Genomic DNA, 17279 nt, shown 5'->3' on the forward strand with positions numbered 1-17279 from the left:
TGATTTCATGAAGAATATAACCTTATACAGGTAATTCTGGTCCTTCAGAATTCAAGCAGTGTGACAGATTCAGTTTCATGAGATAAAACAACATCTTTTGTTGCCATCTTTTGAAACCACTCGTCGGAATACAAAAGGCTTCTCTACGTGACTTTTCACAATTGCAGTAGATTGATCCATCTTCTAAACAATATTTGAGAAGTGATTTGTACATGTGTCATCACAACATTCATTCTCAACAAAAAAAATGACATGACTTTCAAAAATATGAAATGTCATCAACCTAATTGTGACAAGTAAAATTTCATATATTATGATTTATGTTTTTGGTAAGATTTCTTAAATATGCTAATGCCTGTTTCCTATATAAAATTTTTTTGATTGACAAAATTTTGAAATATAGTAATAACTAATAAATTGTACATCAGAAATATTTTTCTCTATAAATATTCATTTTGGTAAGATTTTAGAAATATGGTAATATCTAATATATTTTCTGTTCCTATTAAAATTATATACTTCTATATATATATATCACGTTAATAAATAAATAAAAGTTTCGAATATGACATTTTTACATCAACTTATGAAACATATTTTTATTATTATATATATTATCAAAATAAGTGTAGTTATAATTATATTTTTATCAACTTATAAATGTTATTTATATTTAATTTATATATTTATTATAATTAATTTATCTATTTGAATATACACATATTTAATATAAAAGTAATTAAATAAAGTATAATATGAATAAAATATCTTTATAAAATGTAAATTATCTTATTAAAACTTAAATAAAATCAAAAGTTAAACTAAACTTAAATAAACAAAACTACAAATAATTACATTGTGGTTTTATTTTTTAACTAATAAGGTTAAAATATAAAAACTGAAAAAAAATCTTTTATATAAAACAGTAATATTTCTAAACTTATTATCTCTACGCATGGTGCATGAAAACTCTTAATGTTTCTTTCTTCGAAAAGAAGAAAAGAAAATTTGTCTTAGACTGTTAATCTAAAGTACATATGCAAATCAGTCGTACCTAGTCAATATGTTTTCTTCACAGATAACTTATAAACCCTTATAAATTATTAACAATATTCACAAAACCCTTATAAATATTTAAATTGTTAATTACTTTTTTTCCTTTCACAACTTAAATGATTGTAGATTGATAGAAGTTTCCTTGAGCAATCTCATAAGACATAATTTTGCTTCTACAATGGTGTGTATAGTTCATGGACATTTATCTTGAGGATTCTACTATCAATATCCGTACAATACACCATACGATCCTAGCAAACTATACTCAATTTTTCTACAGAAATTTGTTATAGAGAAGAAGAAGATTTAATCAAAATGATTCTTGTCTTTTGCGGTGACTAAGAAAAAATTGGTTTGCGCAATAATTGAAGTGATGTGAGAAGGTGAGAACTCATCAATCAAAAACTTTTCGTATAATAAGGAAATGGCTAGTCTATCGTTGTCTCTTTTTTCTTTCTCTTCCTGCTCTTCTCCCATGCCCGCCAGAAACCGCTGTTATAGTGGGACCTCTCCTTTTATGTCTTTAAAAAAGTCAAGTTCTTGTATAGCACCACTAGACCGAAGCTGTAAACATTTCTATGATGGAACAACCATAATAAACATATTAAGAAGAAACTTCGTGTGATACTTGATGGCTTTATATATTGACTCAAATGATACCTTTAATCAAGGCGTACATTGACTCAAGTGGTTCATTTATCAATACATATGTTGACTCTTAACCGACACATTTTTTGTGAAGCGGTGCTTCCTGTAATTATTTAAAGACCAACAACCCTAATAAAATTTAACATCTGTTTTACGGGATTTAAGCACATCCACTGCTAAACAGACAAAAAAACAAAGTGGATCCATGTCTCTTTCTTCTTTGTATTCCTCCTCCCAAGTTCGCTTTTGTAAAATGAAATATGCTTCTTCAGATTTTATTTTTTCTCAAGAGAACTTGTATTTAGTTTTTATTTCTAGTATTCTATTATTTCCATCTATCTTTTGAAATATGTGAAGCTACATATCTGATAGTGGTGTAATGGTGATGACGATGTCAGCGGCAGGGATCCATTCGAGCTTCAACCATGGTGTCTCTGTTTTCTCGCGTCGTCGTGCTTTGCTCTTACTTCAATACCGGCGTGCCTCGTCCAAGCTCAATCCAATCAGCCGCATTCAGCTTCCTCGTGATGTCACATGATGATTAAATCTGGTCCGGCACATTCTCACTTTGATTCAATTAATCATTGTCGTGAATTTCATTCCTCTCTGACTCCCCCTCCAACTGTCACGAAAAGATTGAAAGGAACGATGACTAACCTTGGCGTTTTTGCATATCTGTAATACACTAAAATTGTGTATTTTCTACTGCAAGCAAACAGTGTTGTTGTAATATTTGAGATTTAATTCCAGAAGACCAGTTTATACTGTATTTCTATGGGATCAATATCAAGCTAAAATAAATATGAGGGTTTTAAACGTTAGAAATCGTGAAGGACAAGTAACATGATTTGATTTGGGTTTTAGATTAAAGAGAATGCTAGCCTAGGGTGGGTTGATCGGGTGTTAAACAAGTGTGAGCCAAACAATTATTCAAGTTCAATTTAGCACTAGTCTAGAACTCGGATCACTTAAGATAGATAAGCCCACTGTCGTGGTGCTTCACATTTTGTCAATCGATCTCAGTACCTAAACTGTCTTTTGGATTGAGACGTGATGATAAAAATTAAGATCAAGTCCGATATGTTCACACAACACCCTAACATCTACTTTCGCTGGTTAGAGTATCTACTACACGATTAATGAGTAGAATAAACCTAAGTTCAGACATTAAGCTATCAGATTAATGCAATCAATAAGAACAGTTATAAGTGAATACAATCAAATGATTAACTTATTTATGTTTAGGCACGGATCTAACACCCTAACACCCTAGACTAAGAAAGTTGACTATTCAGCCATGAAACAAAAAAACACAGAGATAATAGATGAAAAAACATGTCCTAATCAATAATAAGAAACCAAGAGGGTTTAGAAATCTTCTCCAGAGGATGTAGAGATTCTTCTCCCTCAACAAGGTTACAATTTTTCTCTCCCCAAAAAGCTCACTCTAAATTCACGTAGTATGTCCAGAATAATAATAAAAGATATATTTGAAGGTTTGTGGCGGCCTAGGAGGAAAAAGAGGGAACCCTAGGTAAAATCTCGAAATATTAGAAGTTTCCATAAAAGTCTTTGCCACTGGAACATGCACTCGGGTTGCTCCGCATGCTCGAGAACAGCCTGCAAGGTTGCTCCGCTCATGAAAATCTTCAATTTGGGTTCTTACTGACTCTTTTGCTCCAGATGATCTTACTTCTCTTATTTTCAACTCCAGACCTGTAATGACTCGAAAAAGACTAGGAAGACTCAATAAAGACTTGAAAACCAATTAGAAAACATATATAAAATATGTCAAAAACACGATATATCAATTCTCCCTGACTTAGATCCTTATTTGTCCTCAAACATTGTCAAGTATTAAGAACATGGAGAAAGGTTTGAAAGTGTGGGAACTCTCCTATTCTCGGTAACCTACTTTAACCACAAACCTCTGAACCATACAAACAGTAAAACTAAGACAACACACCCTTACCAAAACCCCACTGACTGCTGTTCAAGATCGGCTTCATACTCTGAAAAAGCCACACTTTCGAGACAAAACTCCCTATATTCAATTAAGAACTGTGTGTGCTTCTCATCACATGCACTATTCAGGGTAGACAGGCTAGGTGTGGAACAAGCTATTTTACAGGTGGAGTTAAAGAGTGTTTAGGGGGTACCAATATTTAGAGGATACATGATATCGCGCAAAATTGCAAGAGAGGATGGATCAATTGATGTCCACAGCCCCATACTCATTTTTTCTTTTTTCGACTGACTGCTCTTACATAGGGATCAGTAATCAGACTGCTCAGCCCATCCTTTCCTCTTTTCATACAAGACTGGTACATTTCCTTTGGTAGACCTTCCAGTGGTTTATTTTTTCGAAATATTCTCCTTCTCAATCACCATATTTTAAATCAATGAAAGACTCTTTTTTTTTAAGATTTGGTGATGAGACAAAGAAGGAGGTACCATGTGTGAGGCTTTCCACTGGTGGTTCTGTTTCGCACCATTCTGTTTCTCTACCTTGCTCTAGCACATGTATCTCCCGAAGGAGTAGTGGCTGCTCCCTACAATTGATTGCTCGGCTGTTCCGAAAATCTGACTGCTACCCTTTCTTTGATTTTAAATGGCATTAAGGAGTAGGAGACTGCGTCGATCCTTTCCTCTCCAACCTTTTTGCACATATCTGCACATATGAAACTGAAAAAAACAAATGCAAGAGGTTGGAATAATGGATAAGGTGCAAGGTGGGAACTAGCTAAAAATGAGCTAGCCACTCAGGATCAACAAGATGGATAGAAAGAATAAGAAGTCATGAGTGTAGGTCTAGTTTCTTTGACCTAGTGCCCATAACAAGAAGAATTTTAGTCAAGATTAGGTTCAAGTTAGGTGGAGTTAAGTCTACCTGTGTAACCTGATCGGTCGAGAACTTCTGGAGAATCAAATGAGATATGTCAGGGTGTTTCAGGTCCACATGTGTGTCTTTCGCCACTGCTAAGGTCACTGAATAAGATAACTAAAGCACAAGGTGGTTAGTGATCAACACAGAATAGGGTCCTAATTCCCACAAAGTTTTGACTGACTCGATCCTAAAAACTGACTCAAACCGACTAAAAAAAAAAGAAAAGAAGGACACGAGTTAGTAAATGAGGAAAACCCTCTCACAGACTTACTTCACACTGTCTCTGGTGTGAAATTAAATCAGAGAGAATGTAAAAACAAGAATGGAAAAGATTTTTTTTTTGTCGAGATACTTACTAAGTGGAGCGGTTGCTCCAAAAAAATATCATGGGTGCTCCGTTTCTGCAGCCCAAAATTTTTGAAGTATCTCGGATTTTTTTTGCTTTTTGACCTGAGACTCAATAAGTAAAACAGAAAATAAGTAGAATAAAAACAAAACCAAGTTATATTTACACTTACCGGTGGGTTGCCTCCCACCAAGCGCTTGGTTTAAGTCACTATCTTGACTTGGTGGCGGGGATCAGTCGGGTTGAGCATGAGGGCTTTCTCCAAAACAAGCTCCACAATCAGACATGCTCAACTTCAAGACTCTGCTCACCAACCCTTTTACAGCAGCTTCCCCTTTCTCCTTCAGATCATGTGTGAGAATAGCTCTGAATTTAGAGAAAGGTTTAGAGGTACCCTTACACTTTACCTCATACTCAATGGATTTCTCATTACACTTCCGTGGTATCAAAGTCATTGTAGGGTCGCCCTTGATCCTTTTCTTCTAGACTTTTTCTTTCACCTTTGCATTCCCACTGAGTTCTTTAGTATCAGTGTGAGAATCTCCATCCAGAACTTTTTTGATCTCTCTCTTGTCACCTTGCTCCTTCTTAGGAAAAAAATTCAGATGTTCTCCACTAACCACTGAGATGCAAGAGGCATATCGGATTTGTGATCTGGTTGGCACATCATTGTAGAAAACCTTCTTGTTGATGTTGGAGAAGGAGACTCTCTTATAAGGCAGGTCGATGATTGCTCCCACTGTAGCCATAAATGACCTTCAAAAGATGAAAGACATCTCATGATCCTTGCTCATCTCAACAATCTGAAATTCGGTATGGAGCATACAATCCCCTACTTGGACAGGAAGATTGTGAAATGGTGCCATAAGGGACTGTTGTGAAAGAGTTTGCAAACGCCAGTTTCACCTGAGAAGGCTCAGTGTCCACAATACTCAGCTCCTCTACAATCGCACTTGAGACAAGGTTCACACTAGACCCAGAGTCACAAAGAGCTTCCTTGAATTCCACTCCAGCAATGGAACATGGAGAAGAAAAATTTCCAGGGACATCAACCTTAGGCAATACCTTCAGTGCTGGTGTCAATGCTTCAGTAATGAGGGCCTTAATTTCCTCGTGAGTCTCTCTGCAATTTTTGAAGAACATATGCAATGGCTGAATCTCCCAAGCAGGTGCAAATGAGATCTTTTTAGGAATCCTTCTCACTATCTTCCTAAACCCAGCCAGCTGCTCTGCACTAATGGAATCCATCAAATGTTTAGGTGGAATTGGATAGGGAACCTTAGGAACATAGACTCGAACTGATGGGGTCTCAGCAATTTCGTCGGGAGCAGTCGCTTTAGAGCTGGTAGGGTGCTCTGTTCTCTCTTCTGCGCCTAAAGCAATCTCAGCAAACAGCTGCTCCGTCTTGTTTTCCTCAGCCTTCTCACATCCCAACTCTATTGCATTACAGTGCTCAACCCTAGGATTTTTATCAGTTTTTTTCAGAGAGCGTTCCTTGCTGCTTCTGCTCTGGTGTCTACGAGAAGCTTCATGAGTCAAACAATTTACGAAGCCGATACTTATCCTTTGGTAGAGAATCTGACACTTTCAGCTGTTTGAACAAGCTGAACATCAATCCTCCTTATGTGGTTGCTCACAGTATGATATTTGGTACTCAGCTCGGTGAACATGTTTTCCATCCTAGTGTTGATGTTTGTGGTAAACTGATTCAACGCCTTGGCCTGAACTTGATGACCCTGCAACAGCTGTTGCATCATCATATCCAGACCCTTCAGCTCATCTGGTGGACCATTTGCGGCAGCTGGAGGATCTTGCTGGTTGCTCTGCGGTTGTTTCTGGTTCTGGTTCTGATTCTTATTTTGACCCACAAACTGGTTTTGTGCCTGACTGAAAACTAAATTTTTACCCTGAAAGTTCTGCAGGAAGCCTTTCTGATAGTTTCCTTTCTTTTCAGCCCCAAGAGCAACCTCTTGAGTGTTCTGAATCTGCCCACCCATAGCTTGCTCCATGCTGAAGATTTTTCCTTGGTTGTTTTTAGTAGCTGATCAACCTTAGCTGTCAGCTCATCTATCTTCTGGGTGTCGACACTGTTGATTTTCTTGGAGCGGTTGCTCTCATGATTCTCATTGGTTGAGCTAGCTACCATGTTCTCAATCAGCTTAAACGCTCCATCAATGGTCTGAGTCATGAAGTCCCTATTGCTCTACGAGTTTAGACAACTTCGGTATTCCAAGTCTACTCCATCATAGAAAAGCCTAGAAGATAATCATCATCAAATCCATGGTGAGGGCATTCTCTGCGGTACTCATTGAAACGCGCCCATGCGTCGCAAAAAGGCTCATCAGTGAGCTGTCTGAAAGAGGTGATCTTGTTCCTCAATGCAGTTGTTCTCTCCTTTGTGTAGAAACTGTTCAGGAACGCTGATCGGACATGTTCTCACGAACTAATAGATCCAGTGGAGAGAGAGTTCAACCACCGTGCAGCCTTTCCATCAAGAGAGAACGGAAATAACATGCCCTTGATGTAGTCTGGTGGTACGGCATTTGCGCAAGTAAAGCTGCAGAATCTTTCAAAGCTCTCAATGTGCTTTATTGGAATCTCTGTCGGGAAACCAATGAACACTTTTCTCTGCACCAGATCGATCAAAGCAGGATTGATCTCAAAGTCCTGTCTGGTGCCGGGTGGAGGAGCAATGGCAAAGCGCATAGTAAGGAAGTTACACAGAAGGTTTCTCTGCCCAATCGGAGTAGCTTGCTCCAGCTGTTCCTGCTACTGCTGCGCGGCGAGTAGAGCATCTTCTTGCTGAGATTGGATGGTCTGCTGCATCTGAAGCATCTGCTATTGCATTGTGACAGCGAGATCATCCTGGTTGCCGTAGTCACCCATAGTGGTGTTGGTCGGCCTTGTCTGTTCTTTCTAACATTGCTAGCTCCTGGTTGGTAAGCATAACTAATTCTCCTTGTGCGTTTTTGCGAGTATGTCTACTGGTCATGCACCTGGAACATTAGCTGCACAAAATATGATAGAGCAAGTTAGAGGTCTAAGACTAAATATATAACCAAAATATTAAGGTAAAAAGATGGTCCCCGTCACAACGACGCCAAAACTTGATACACTAAAATTGTGTCTTTTCAACTGCAACCAAACTGTGTTGTTGTAATATTTGAGATTCAATTCTAGAGGACCAGTTTTCACTTTATTTCTATGAGATCAATATCAAGCTAAAATAATATGGGGGTTTTAAAAGTAAGAAATCTTGAAGGACAAGTAACATGATTTGATTTGGGTTTTAGATTAAAGAGAATGCTAGCCTAGGGTGGTTGATCGGATGTTAAACAAGTGTGAGCAAAACAATTAATTATGTTTAATTTAGCACTAATCTAGAACTCGGACCACTTAAGATAGATTAGCCCACTGTCGTGGTGCTTCACCTTTTGTCAATCGATCTCAGTACCTAAACTATCGTTTGGACTGAGACGCGATGACAAACATTAAGATCAAGTATGATCTGTTCACAAAATACCCTAACATCTACTTTCGCTGGTTAGGGATGCAAGGCTCATTCATATCATGTCAAGCTATCTACTACACGATTAACGAGTAGAATAAACCTAAGTTTAGACATTAAACTATCAGATTAATGCAAGCAATAAGAACAGTTATGATTGAAGACAATCGAATGATTAACTTATTTATGTTTAGCTCACGGATCTAACACCCTAACACCCTAGACTAAGAAAGTGATATCATTCAAATTACCCTATAAGTGATTTGTACTCTCATAAATAAGAGTTCGAGTTGCAGCATTTAGGGATCGAATTCACGGGGAGCAAAGACACACATTAGATCTACTAGTTATGTGGTAAAGCTAGGCAAACAAGTTTAAATGTAAATAGCAGGGTTGTGAACAAGTAATTATTTGATTGATTGATTGGGGTTATAAGACAGAAATGAAAAGCGTTAGACTTAGGGTTTCTATTCAGACAATCAGGATTATAGAGATATAGATACTAAGTATATATTGGATATTCTAGAACTCAAACAATAAGAATAGTCGATCAACTTCTGTATTTTTAGACTATCTATCGCCGGATCTATGACCTCAACTGTCGCTTGTTGGTCCTGAGAAAATGTCGATCAATACCAACAATGGGTTATCGGTCGATACACCTTTCATCCCGTCGATCGTTACAACTAATGAGTTATCGATCGATGAACCTTCCAGAGAGCATTACACATGGGTTAGACGTGTTCACTAGGTTTAACTAAATCAGCTTCCGCTTGTTTCTTGCAATCCTAGCACAATCTAAACTAATTCAGACAGAGAACCAAGCTTCCGCGTGTGCCCTAATGTCTATAGGCAAGGTCCTAGTTAGCTACTCTAGAACACATGCATTAAGATGTAATTGATGGATATCCTAATACTTAGCAATTCCATATTTTGGGCTAATCCCTCATAAATATCTGAACCCTAAATCTAACAAGGAGAACTACTCAGACATAGTTAAGAAATTCATCACAAAGAAGTAAGAAAACTGCATAAATAGAATAGAGTAGAAAATTTGAGTTCCAATCACAAATCTCTGAAGGAGTTCTTGGATCTTCTCTCCAAACCTAAAACTCTTAAGTATTTTGATGTATGAAAGTAAGAAAGCGTGTGTTGCCTAGAACAATGGCAGAGCACATAAATATTAGGTTAAAACTCGCTAATGATAATCTGGTAATTCTTGTGGGATTTGGGCTTAAAGTCGGCTAGAACCAATCTGGCCTTTGCGCGCTTCGCCATCGAGTGTGTGTCGATTGATTATCATCCTCAATCACCGATCGCTAGGCTTGTCGATGGTCAGCGTTGGATTTTTATCATTTTATCTCCAAACTGCACCAAAATCACCCCTTTCCTCCAAATCACTTCAAAACCAAAACAACTATAATGTATTTAAAAACACCTATATACCATCGATAAAAGTGGGTAAAATCCATGGTATTACGGAGGCTTCAACTCAAAGTCTTGCCTTTGAATGGCTGGTGGATGGATGGCAAATTTGTTCTCGTAGTACTATTTGGCCTGTTGTAATCATTTAATGTCCTCGGTCTAGCAGCCTCACCTACAGCTTGAGCAGCTGCAATATCAACATCAGTATCAGGGATTACAACCCCCTGATCATCTATCTTCTGGCCTGCTGCATTACGCAGATGACCCTCCTGGTCGTGCAGGTTTCCAGTCGCATCCTGAATTAGAACTATAGTCACAACCATGTCTTGCAGCTCAGTATCGATCGATGTGTGAGGTGGAATGATGATCGATATCGGGTGGGTATGGACGGTCGGCGGAATAATAGTCTTAGTCGACAAACGGGTGTTGTTGTCGATCGATGCGGTGCGTTTTTCTCTGTGGATTGAGTGTTCTAAGTTTGCAGGATCTGAAAAGAGCAGTGTTTGTTCCTTCTTGCTTTTGTTACTGCTAGGCATGCACCTTAAAAGACAAGAAATTAAATTTATCAGTTTTTGCAAGTAACAAAAACCTAGACTAAACTTAACTAAATTTGATATAATCGTGATCGAAGCTCCCCGGCAACGGCGCCAAATTTGATATCACTCAAATTACCCTATAAGTGATTTGTATTCTCTCAAATAAGAGGTCGAGTTGCAGTACTTAGGGATCGAATTCACGAGGAGCTAAGACACACAATAGATATACTAGTTATGTGGTTAAGCTAGGCAAACAAGTTTAAATGTAAATAGCAGGGTTGTGAACAAGTAATTATTCGATTGATTGATTGAGATTTTAAGACAAATATGGAAAGCATTAAACTTAGGGTTTCTATTCAATCAGGAGTATAGAGATATATATACTAAGCATATATTGGATACTAGGGTTTTCCTGCACCATGTGCAGTAAGGAATTTTTTAAGTCTAACTTATATTTAAAAATAAAATTTATTAAATATTATAGATTTTACTATTTTCTTACTAATGTTTAATATAGATTTGATATATATTAAATCAATTTGTATAAAACTAATAAAAATGATATAAAATTGTATAATTATCAAAATTTTAGCCTCAACAATATTTATAAAATTTGTAGATATATAAGAAACTAATGATCTTACGATTAGATATTTAATTTTTTAAAAAAATTGTAGAAATTTTTTAAAGTTTTGGTAATACAAATTGTATAATTATACAAAAGTAATAATATTTCAAAATTTGAAATGTTATATATGAATATATTTATTTTATAGATGATGTATGAGCTATTACCATATTTAAAAAAGTTTACCAAAAAGAAATATCAATATTAAATGTAATATATGAATTATTAACATATTCTAATAAGTTTGCCAAAAATATAAATCAACATTTAATAAAATTATCTATGTCATATTTTTTCGGAAGCCATGTCATCAATTTCAGTAGCCATGTCATATTTGTTTTGTGAAATTGATTGTAGAGATGACATGTGGCAAAATCACTTCGGAAATATAGTCTAGGAGATTCTAGAACTCAAACAATAAGAATAGTCGATCAACTTCCGTATTTTTAGACTATCTATCGCCGGGTCTAGGACCTCAGCTATCGCTTGTTGGTTCTGAGAAAGTGTCGATCGATACCAACAACGAGTTATCGGTCGATCCACCTTTCAGCCCGTCGATCGATACAACTAATGAGTTGTCGATTGATGAACCTTCCAGGGAGCGTTACGCACGGGTTTGACGTGTTCACTAGGTTTAACTAAATCAGCTTCCGCTTGTTTCTAGCAATTCTAGCACAATCTAAACTAATTCAGACAGAGAACCAAACTTCCGCTTGTGCCCTAATATCTATAGGCAAAGTCCTAGTTAGCTACTCTAGAACACATGTATTAAGAACAATTTAATTGTTGGATATCCTAATACTTAGCAATTCTATATTTTGGGCTAATCCCTCATGAATATCTGAATCCTAAATCTAACAAGGAGAACTACTCAGACATAGCTAAACAATTAATCACAAAGAAGTAAGAAAACTGCATAAATAGAATAGAGTAGAAAATTGGAGTTCCAATAACAAATCTCTGAAGGAGTTCTTGGATCTTCTCTCCAAACCTAAAACACTAAGTATTTTGCTGTATAAAAGTAAGAAAGCGTGTGTTGGCTAGAACAATGGCATAACACATAAATATTAGGTTAAAACTCGTCAAGGGTAATTTGGTAATTTTTGTGGGACTTGGGCTTAAAGTTGGATGGAACCAATCTGGCTTTTTCGCGCTTCACCGTCGATCGACAACACAGAGTGTGTGTTGATCGATTATCATCCTCGATCATCAATCACTAGGCTGGTCGATGGTCAGCTACGGGTCTTTATCATTTTATCTCCAAAATGCACCAAAATCACCACTTTCCTTCAAATCACTTCAGAACCTGAAAACATACTAAAAAGACTCCAAAACAACTATAATTTATTTAAAAACACCTATATACCATGGCTAAAAGCGGATAAAATCCATGTTTTATCAACAAGCTGACTACTCAGCCATGAAACAAGAAAACACATAGATAATAGATGAAGAAAACATGTCTGAATCAATAATAAAAAATCAAGAGAGTTTAGAAATCTTCCCCAAAGGATGTAGAGATTTTTCTCCCTCAACAAGGTTACAAGTTTTCTCTCCCCAAAAATCTCTCTCTAAAGTCACATAGTATGTCCAAAATAATAATAAAAGATATATTTGAAGGTTTGTGGCGGTCTGGGAGGAAAAAGAGGGAACCCTAAGTAAAATCCCGAAATATTAGAAGTTTCCAGAAAAATCTCAGCCGCTGGAACATGCACTCGGATTCCTCCGCACGCTCGAGAACAGCCTGCAAGGTTGCTCCGCTCGTGAAAATCTTCAATTCGGGTTCTTTCTAACTCTTTTGCTCCAGATGATCTTACTTCTCTCATATGCAACTCCAAACCTGTAATGACTCGAAAAAGACTAGGAAGACTCGAGAAAGACTTGAAAACCAATTAGAAAACATATATACAAGATGTCAAAAACACCATATATCAATCTGGTCCCTCAATTTTTGTCTCATTTCAATTTTGACCCCAATACTCTTTAAACGTACATATTGCTTCTCAGTTTCACCCTCAAACTTCCAAATTTACATTTATCCCCTGTGATATGCAAATGAATATACAAATTCAATATATACACATAAAATGCAACCTAATATGATCTAAATGAACTAAAACAAGATTCTCAAAATTATTAAAATCATATGATATCTTTAGTTTTGAAACGCTTACTTTCACATGAATCCCAAATGAATTACTCGTCTTTATGCTAGACGATTTCAATTGTTATTAGATGATTTTTGCGATTTAATTAAAAATCTGATTTTAACAGTGTTTACAGCAAAAATGATTTTTGCGAGCTTGACAAAAACGTGATTTTTCGATTTTAAGTTTTTAACTTGAAAATGTGATTTGAGGTCTTAATGAGAAAACATGATTTTATAGTAACTAGAGTCAGCCTGCCCTTCGGGTGGATTATATTTTACTTGTAATCTAGGTTATTATTTTTTGTATGATTTTTCCTGTTTAGGTTTGCATTCATTGTATTTAATTCTATTCCGGTTTGATTCTTTGGTTCTAGGGGTTTAAAGTCTGTTTGGGTAGGTTCGGTGATTTTTGTTAGGTTCGGTTTCTGTTAGGTTCGGTGATTTTGGTTTTTGGTTTGGTTCGGATAACAAAGTTGAATACCGGCTTATATCAAAAATAATTTTGGATCCTATTCGATTCCAGGTCGGTTCTGGTTTTTCGATTAATTTGGGTTAAAAGGTTAAAAAAAAAGAATAGTTTTTTCGGATTAATATCAGATTTTTGGATTTTCAGAAAAAATTTCGAATAATTCAAATACTTTTAAGTATTTTAGATAAAACAAAATATAGAGCAATTTTCTCAAATAGCCATTTTTAAGTTTTTCTCACAAAAATAGCCCTAAAGAAAAAAAAATGACTAAAATGGCCCTTTTTTTTTTGAAAATTTTAATATATATATATATATATATATTTTTTTAAAAAAAATTTGAAACTCCATCCCCAAAACCCACCCCTACCTCTAAACCCTAAGTCTAGATTAGTTAACCCTAAGTCTAGATTAGTTACCCTTTAATAAAACTTATTTTGGTCATTTTCTTCATTGAGGGCTATTTTTGTGACAAAAACTTAAAAATGGCTATTGTAGGGAATTTCTCAAAAATATATTCTAGTAAAATATAATTTTTGGTATCTTGACTAATAAAAAATATTTTTAAATTAATTGATTATTTTTAAACTAAATATATTTAATATTTATAAATATGTAAACTATGTTATAGATTTTCGGGGTACTCATTCGGTTTATAGTATTAGATGTGTTAATTTTCTTTTATGTTCAGTTGGTTGTGAGTGCAATTACGTTAAACAATTAGTGTTGTCTACACCAAATTCCAATTATATAACTAAAAATTGACATGGGAGCATTCTCCGTATTGCTGCGATTTGATTCATAATTGCAAGATTTTATAGTGTTATAATACTCATAACATTTCTCTGCATAGTTGCAAGATTTTATAGTGTTATAACACTCATAACATTCTCCCTATTGCTGTGATTTGAGCATTATTAGTTAAATCTAACTAAATCGATAAAAAGAGAATGAAATTGAATTTTTAAATACCATTGAATTTTTTTTTTGTTTTGTTTTGTTTTGTGAGGGTATTTAATATAGTGGAGAATGAGATTTTAATTTTGAGGAACTCTCTGTTGAATATCTTATATAGTTGTTTTGAACAATGTTAGTGACTGCTAATATTAACAATTGTTATTGTTTTTTGGTAGTTGTGTTATATTTGAGGTATTTATTTTCTTTATGTTATGTTACAAATATAATGGGTTATTATGGTTACGAAATGCATTGTAACATAATTAATTACGTTGAATTGTTGACTAAAGAGTAATAAATTTCTGTCTTTTTTGTTTGTTTGGTGTTTTTGGTTATATTTATTCAATCCAGTCAATTATTGATTGTTATTAGTTAGAAATTAATGGCCTGGAAAAAAAATTATCTAGCTAGATTGTTATGTAAAAGTTTGGTTAACATGATTTTACTTTAACTTAACAGTGTTATTTTCTATACCAAACCGAACTATTTTATGATAGAAAATAAGCCATGTCAAAATCGACCAAAACAACTGAATGCTATTGTCCTCCAAACCAATTTATGAGAAGCCATTACAAATGAAAAGTTAGACGAAGACCAAACTAAATGACAAACTCGAAAGCAAACTACCTCAAAGGACAAAACTTTATATTTAATCAAGCAAATCAGACCATCTTTATGAATAAGAATAAAGAAATGAAAAGAGATGAATCTCAACTTCATGATGAATTTCTTGTCTCTTTCTCTTGTCTACGGAATCCCAAGTTTACCTTGTCAATAGTCAGACTTTGATATTGAGTTTACGTATTCTGTCTAATATTATTTTACTTTTAAAATTTGATTATAAATTAAATGATAATCATTATTTATTGATTACTATTTTTTAATTTTTATTTTCTCTTTCAATTAAAATTGTTTGATGTAAGAATATTGATCTCATTCTCAGTTGCAATTAGCTATATTTCAAATTCACCGGTTGATGTGGTTATAGTGGGCTATGTTTGTAATTATTTTGAGGATGTAAATATTGTGATCTATTTGTTTAAGATTAGATCATTTAGTTTAATTTATGTTCTTGTCAGGTTGTTAGTTTTATTATGTTCAGTTCATTTGTTCATCTTTGTTTTTCACATGTTTGGTCAACGGAAATGGACCTTTCTTTGTATTAACTAATAATAATGTATCACAAAACAATCTATAGTACCAATTGTGTATGTATACATACGAATGTAAATATTTTCAGATCAAGCATACTCAGCCAAACATCAAGGTACCTCGGTTCTCGGGATCCAGCAACCAGAGATCATCTTCTTCTCAGCTGTGACTATAGCTCAGATATGGAGTATGATTTTCTCACGTATAAGCGGGCCATTGCAAATGTTTATTAATTGGTGAGAACTGCTAGCATGGAACAGAAGTAATCATGCCAACAGTTCCAACGTCAGTACTGTTTCTGCTTCAGCTGCTACTATGAGATGGAAGCACCGGCTCCTCCTTCGGAAAATGATGTCTCAAGCTGTCGTGTTTCATATTTGGATACAGGGTAACATTGTTCTTCACAACATCACCTCACTTACCACTGCAACTATTTTTCACAATATTGATCATCATATCAAAAACAGTATCTCTGCAAGGAAGAACCGAAAGCCCTTTAGGCAACACTAAAATTAGATTATCTAGATGTAAATCTTGTTTCATTTTAATGATATTAACAGTAGCAAAAAAAAAACTGTTAAAAATCAAAGGCCAATCCAATTATATGTATATCTTTTTAACTTTAAAAGGTTTAGAACTTCATCACAAAACTTGAGCTTTCAGATGTTTAACTTACATACGGATTCAATAGCTTGATCAGATTTTGATGTTTCTGGATTGTAATTTTAAAAGTGAGTGGAAAAAAGGATTAGAGATTTTGATAATGCTAGATACCTGAGTAAATAGATTACTTATCTGGTTGTGTAAATTTGCTTCAAACAATGATTGCTCTGATGATTTTCTAGAACTCTTCTAGGCTGTCTTTCAAGCCTGCAAAGGTGGAATCATTATTTAAAATTTGTGTCGTCTCGTTAAAGTAATCTATTCTTAACAAAAGGTGGCCGCTTCCATTAAAGTAAATGAAAACAAACAAACTTTTTAGAGTAAGACAACACTTAAGAATTCATAAGTAACATACAATAAATGTATCTAAGAACAATACTCAAAGAAAGAGCATCAGATCTTAACATTTTCATCAACTCAAAACCGGACAGTCTAATCCCGACTTGTATGGACCTGACACATTCTCTCAAGAAAAATTTAAACTATATAGAATCAGGAAAATGCTTGTTTGGACAAAGAAAGACATGTAATGATACATTAGGGCAGGATTTTTACGATCTGTAATCGCACCCTTAAAACAGGATGAATTCCATGTCATACATAGTAAACACAGTATGATCAAACGAAACCAAAACGTTGAATGAAGCTTTATGTTCTCCTTTGTGCCCTAATTGTTTTCCTAGAACCTTAGATAATCCGTAAATTCAGAGCCACAGTCTTTCTACGCACAGATAATTAAAAGCACATACACAAATATCATCTCTACATTTTTGCAAGGAATTTAAAAACTATACGAACCAGCCACCTGAACCAACTACCTAACCAAGACTATCAGATAACACAACTTTAGTTTATGTG

The 17279-nt window shown here is 35.0% G+C and overlaps 1 non-coding gene across 1 annotated transcript; it reads left to right on the forward strand.

The window, feature by feature from the left end:
* The first annotated feature begins 7212 nt into the window (after positions 1–7212).
* On the forward strand, positions 7213–7319 carry LOC125593657. The gene has a single exon (XR_007329557.1). It is a non-coding gene; the product is annotated as a small nucleolar RNA R71 (small nucleolar RNA).
* The last annotated feature ends 9960 nt before the right edge of the window (positions 7320–17279 follow it).

Source organism: Brassica napus, chromosome C9 (assembly GCF_020379485.1).
Source record: "Brassica napus cultivar Da-Ae chromosome C9, Da-Ae, whole genome shotgun sequence".
Lineage (NCBI taxonomy): Eukaryota > Viridiplantae > Streptophyta > Magnoliopsida > Brassicales > Brassicaceae > Brassica > Brassica napus.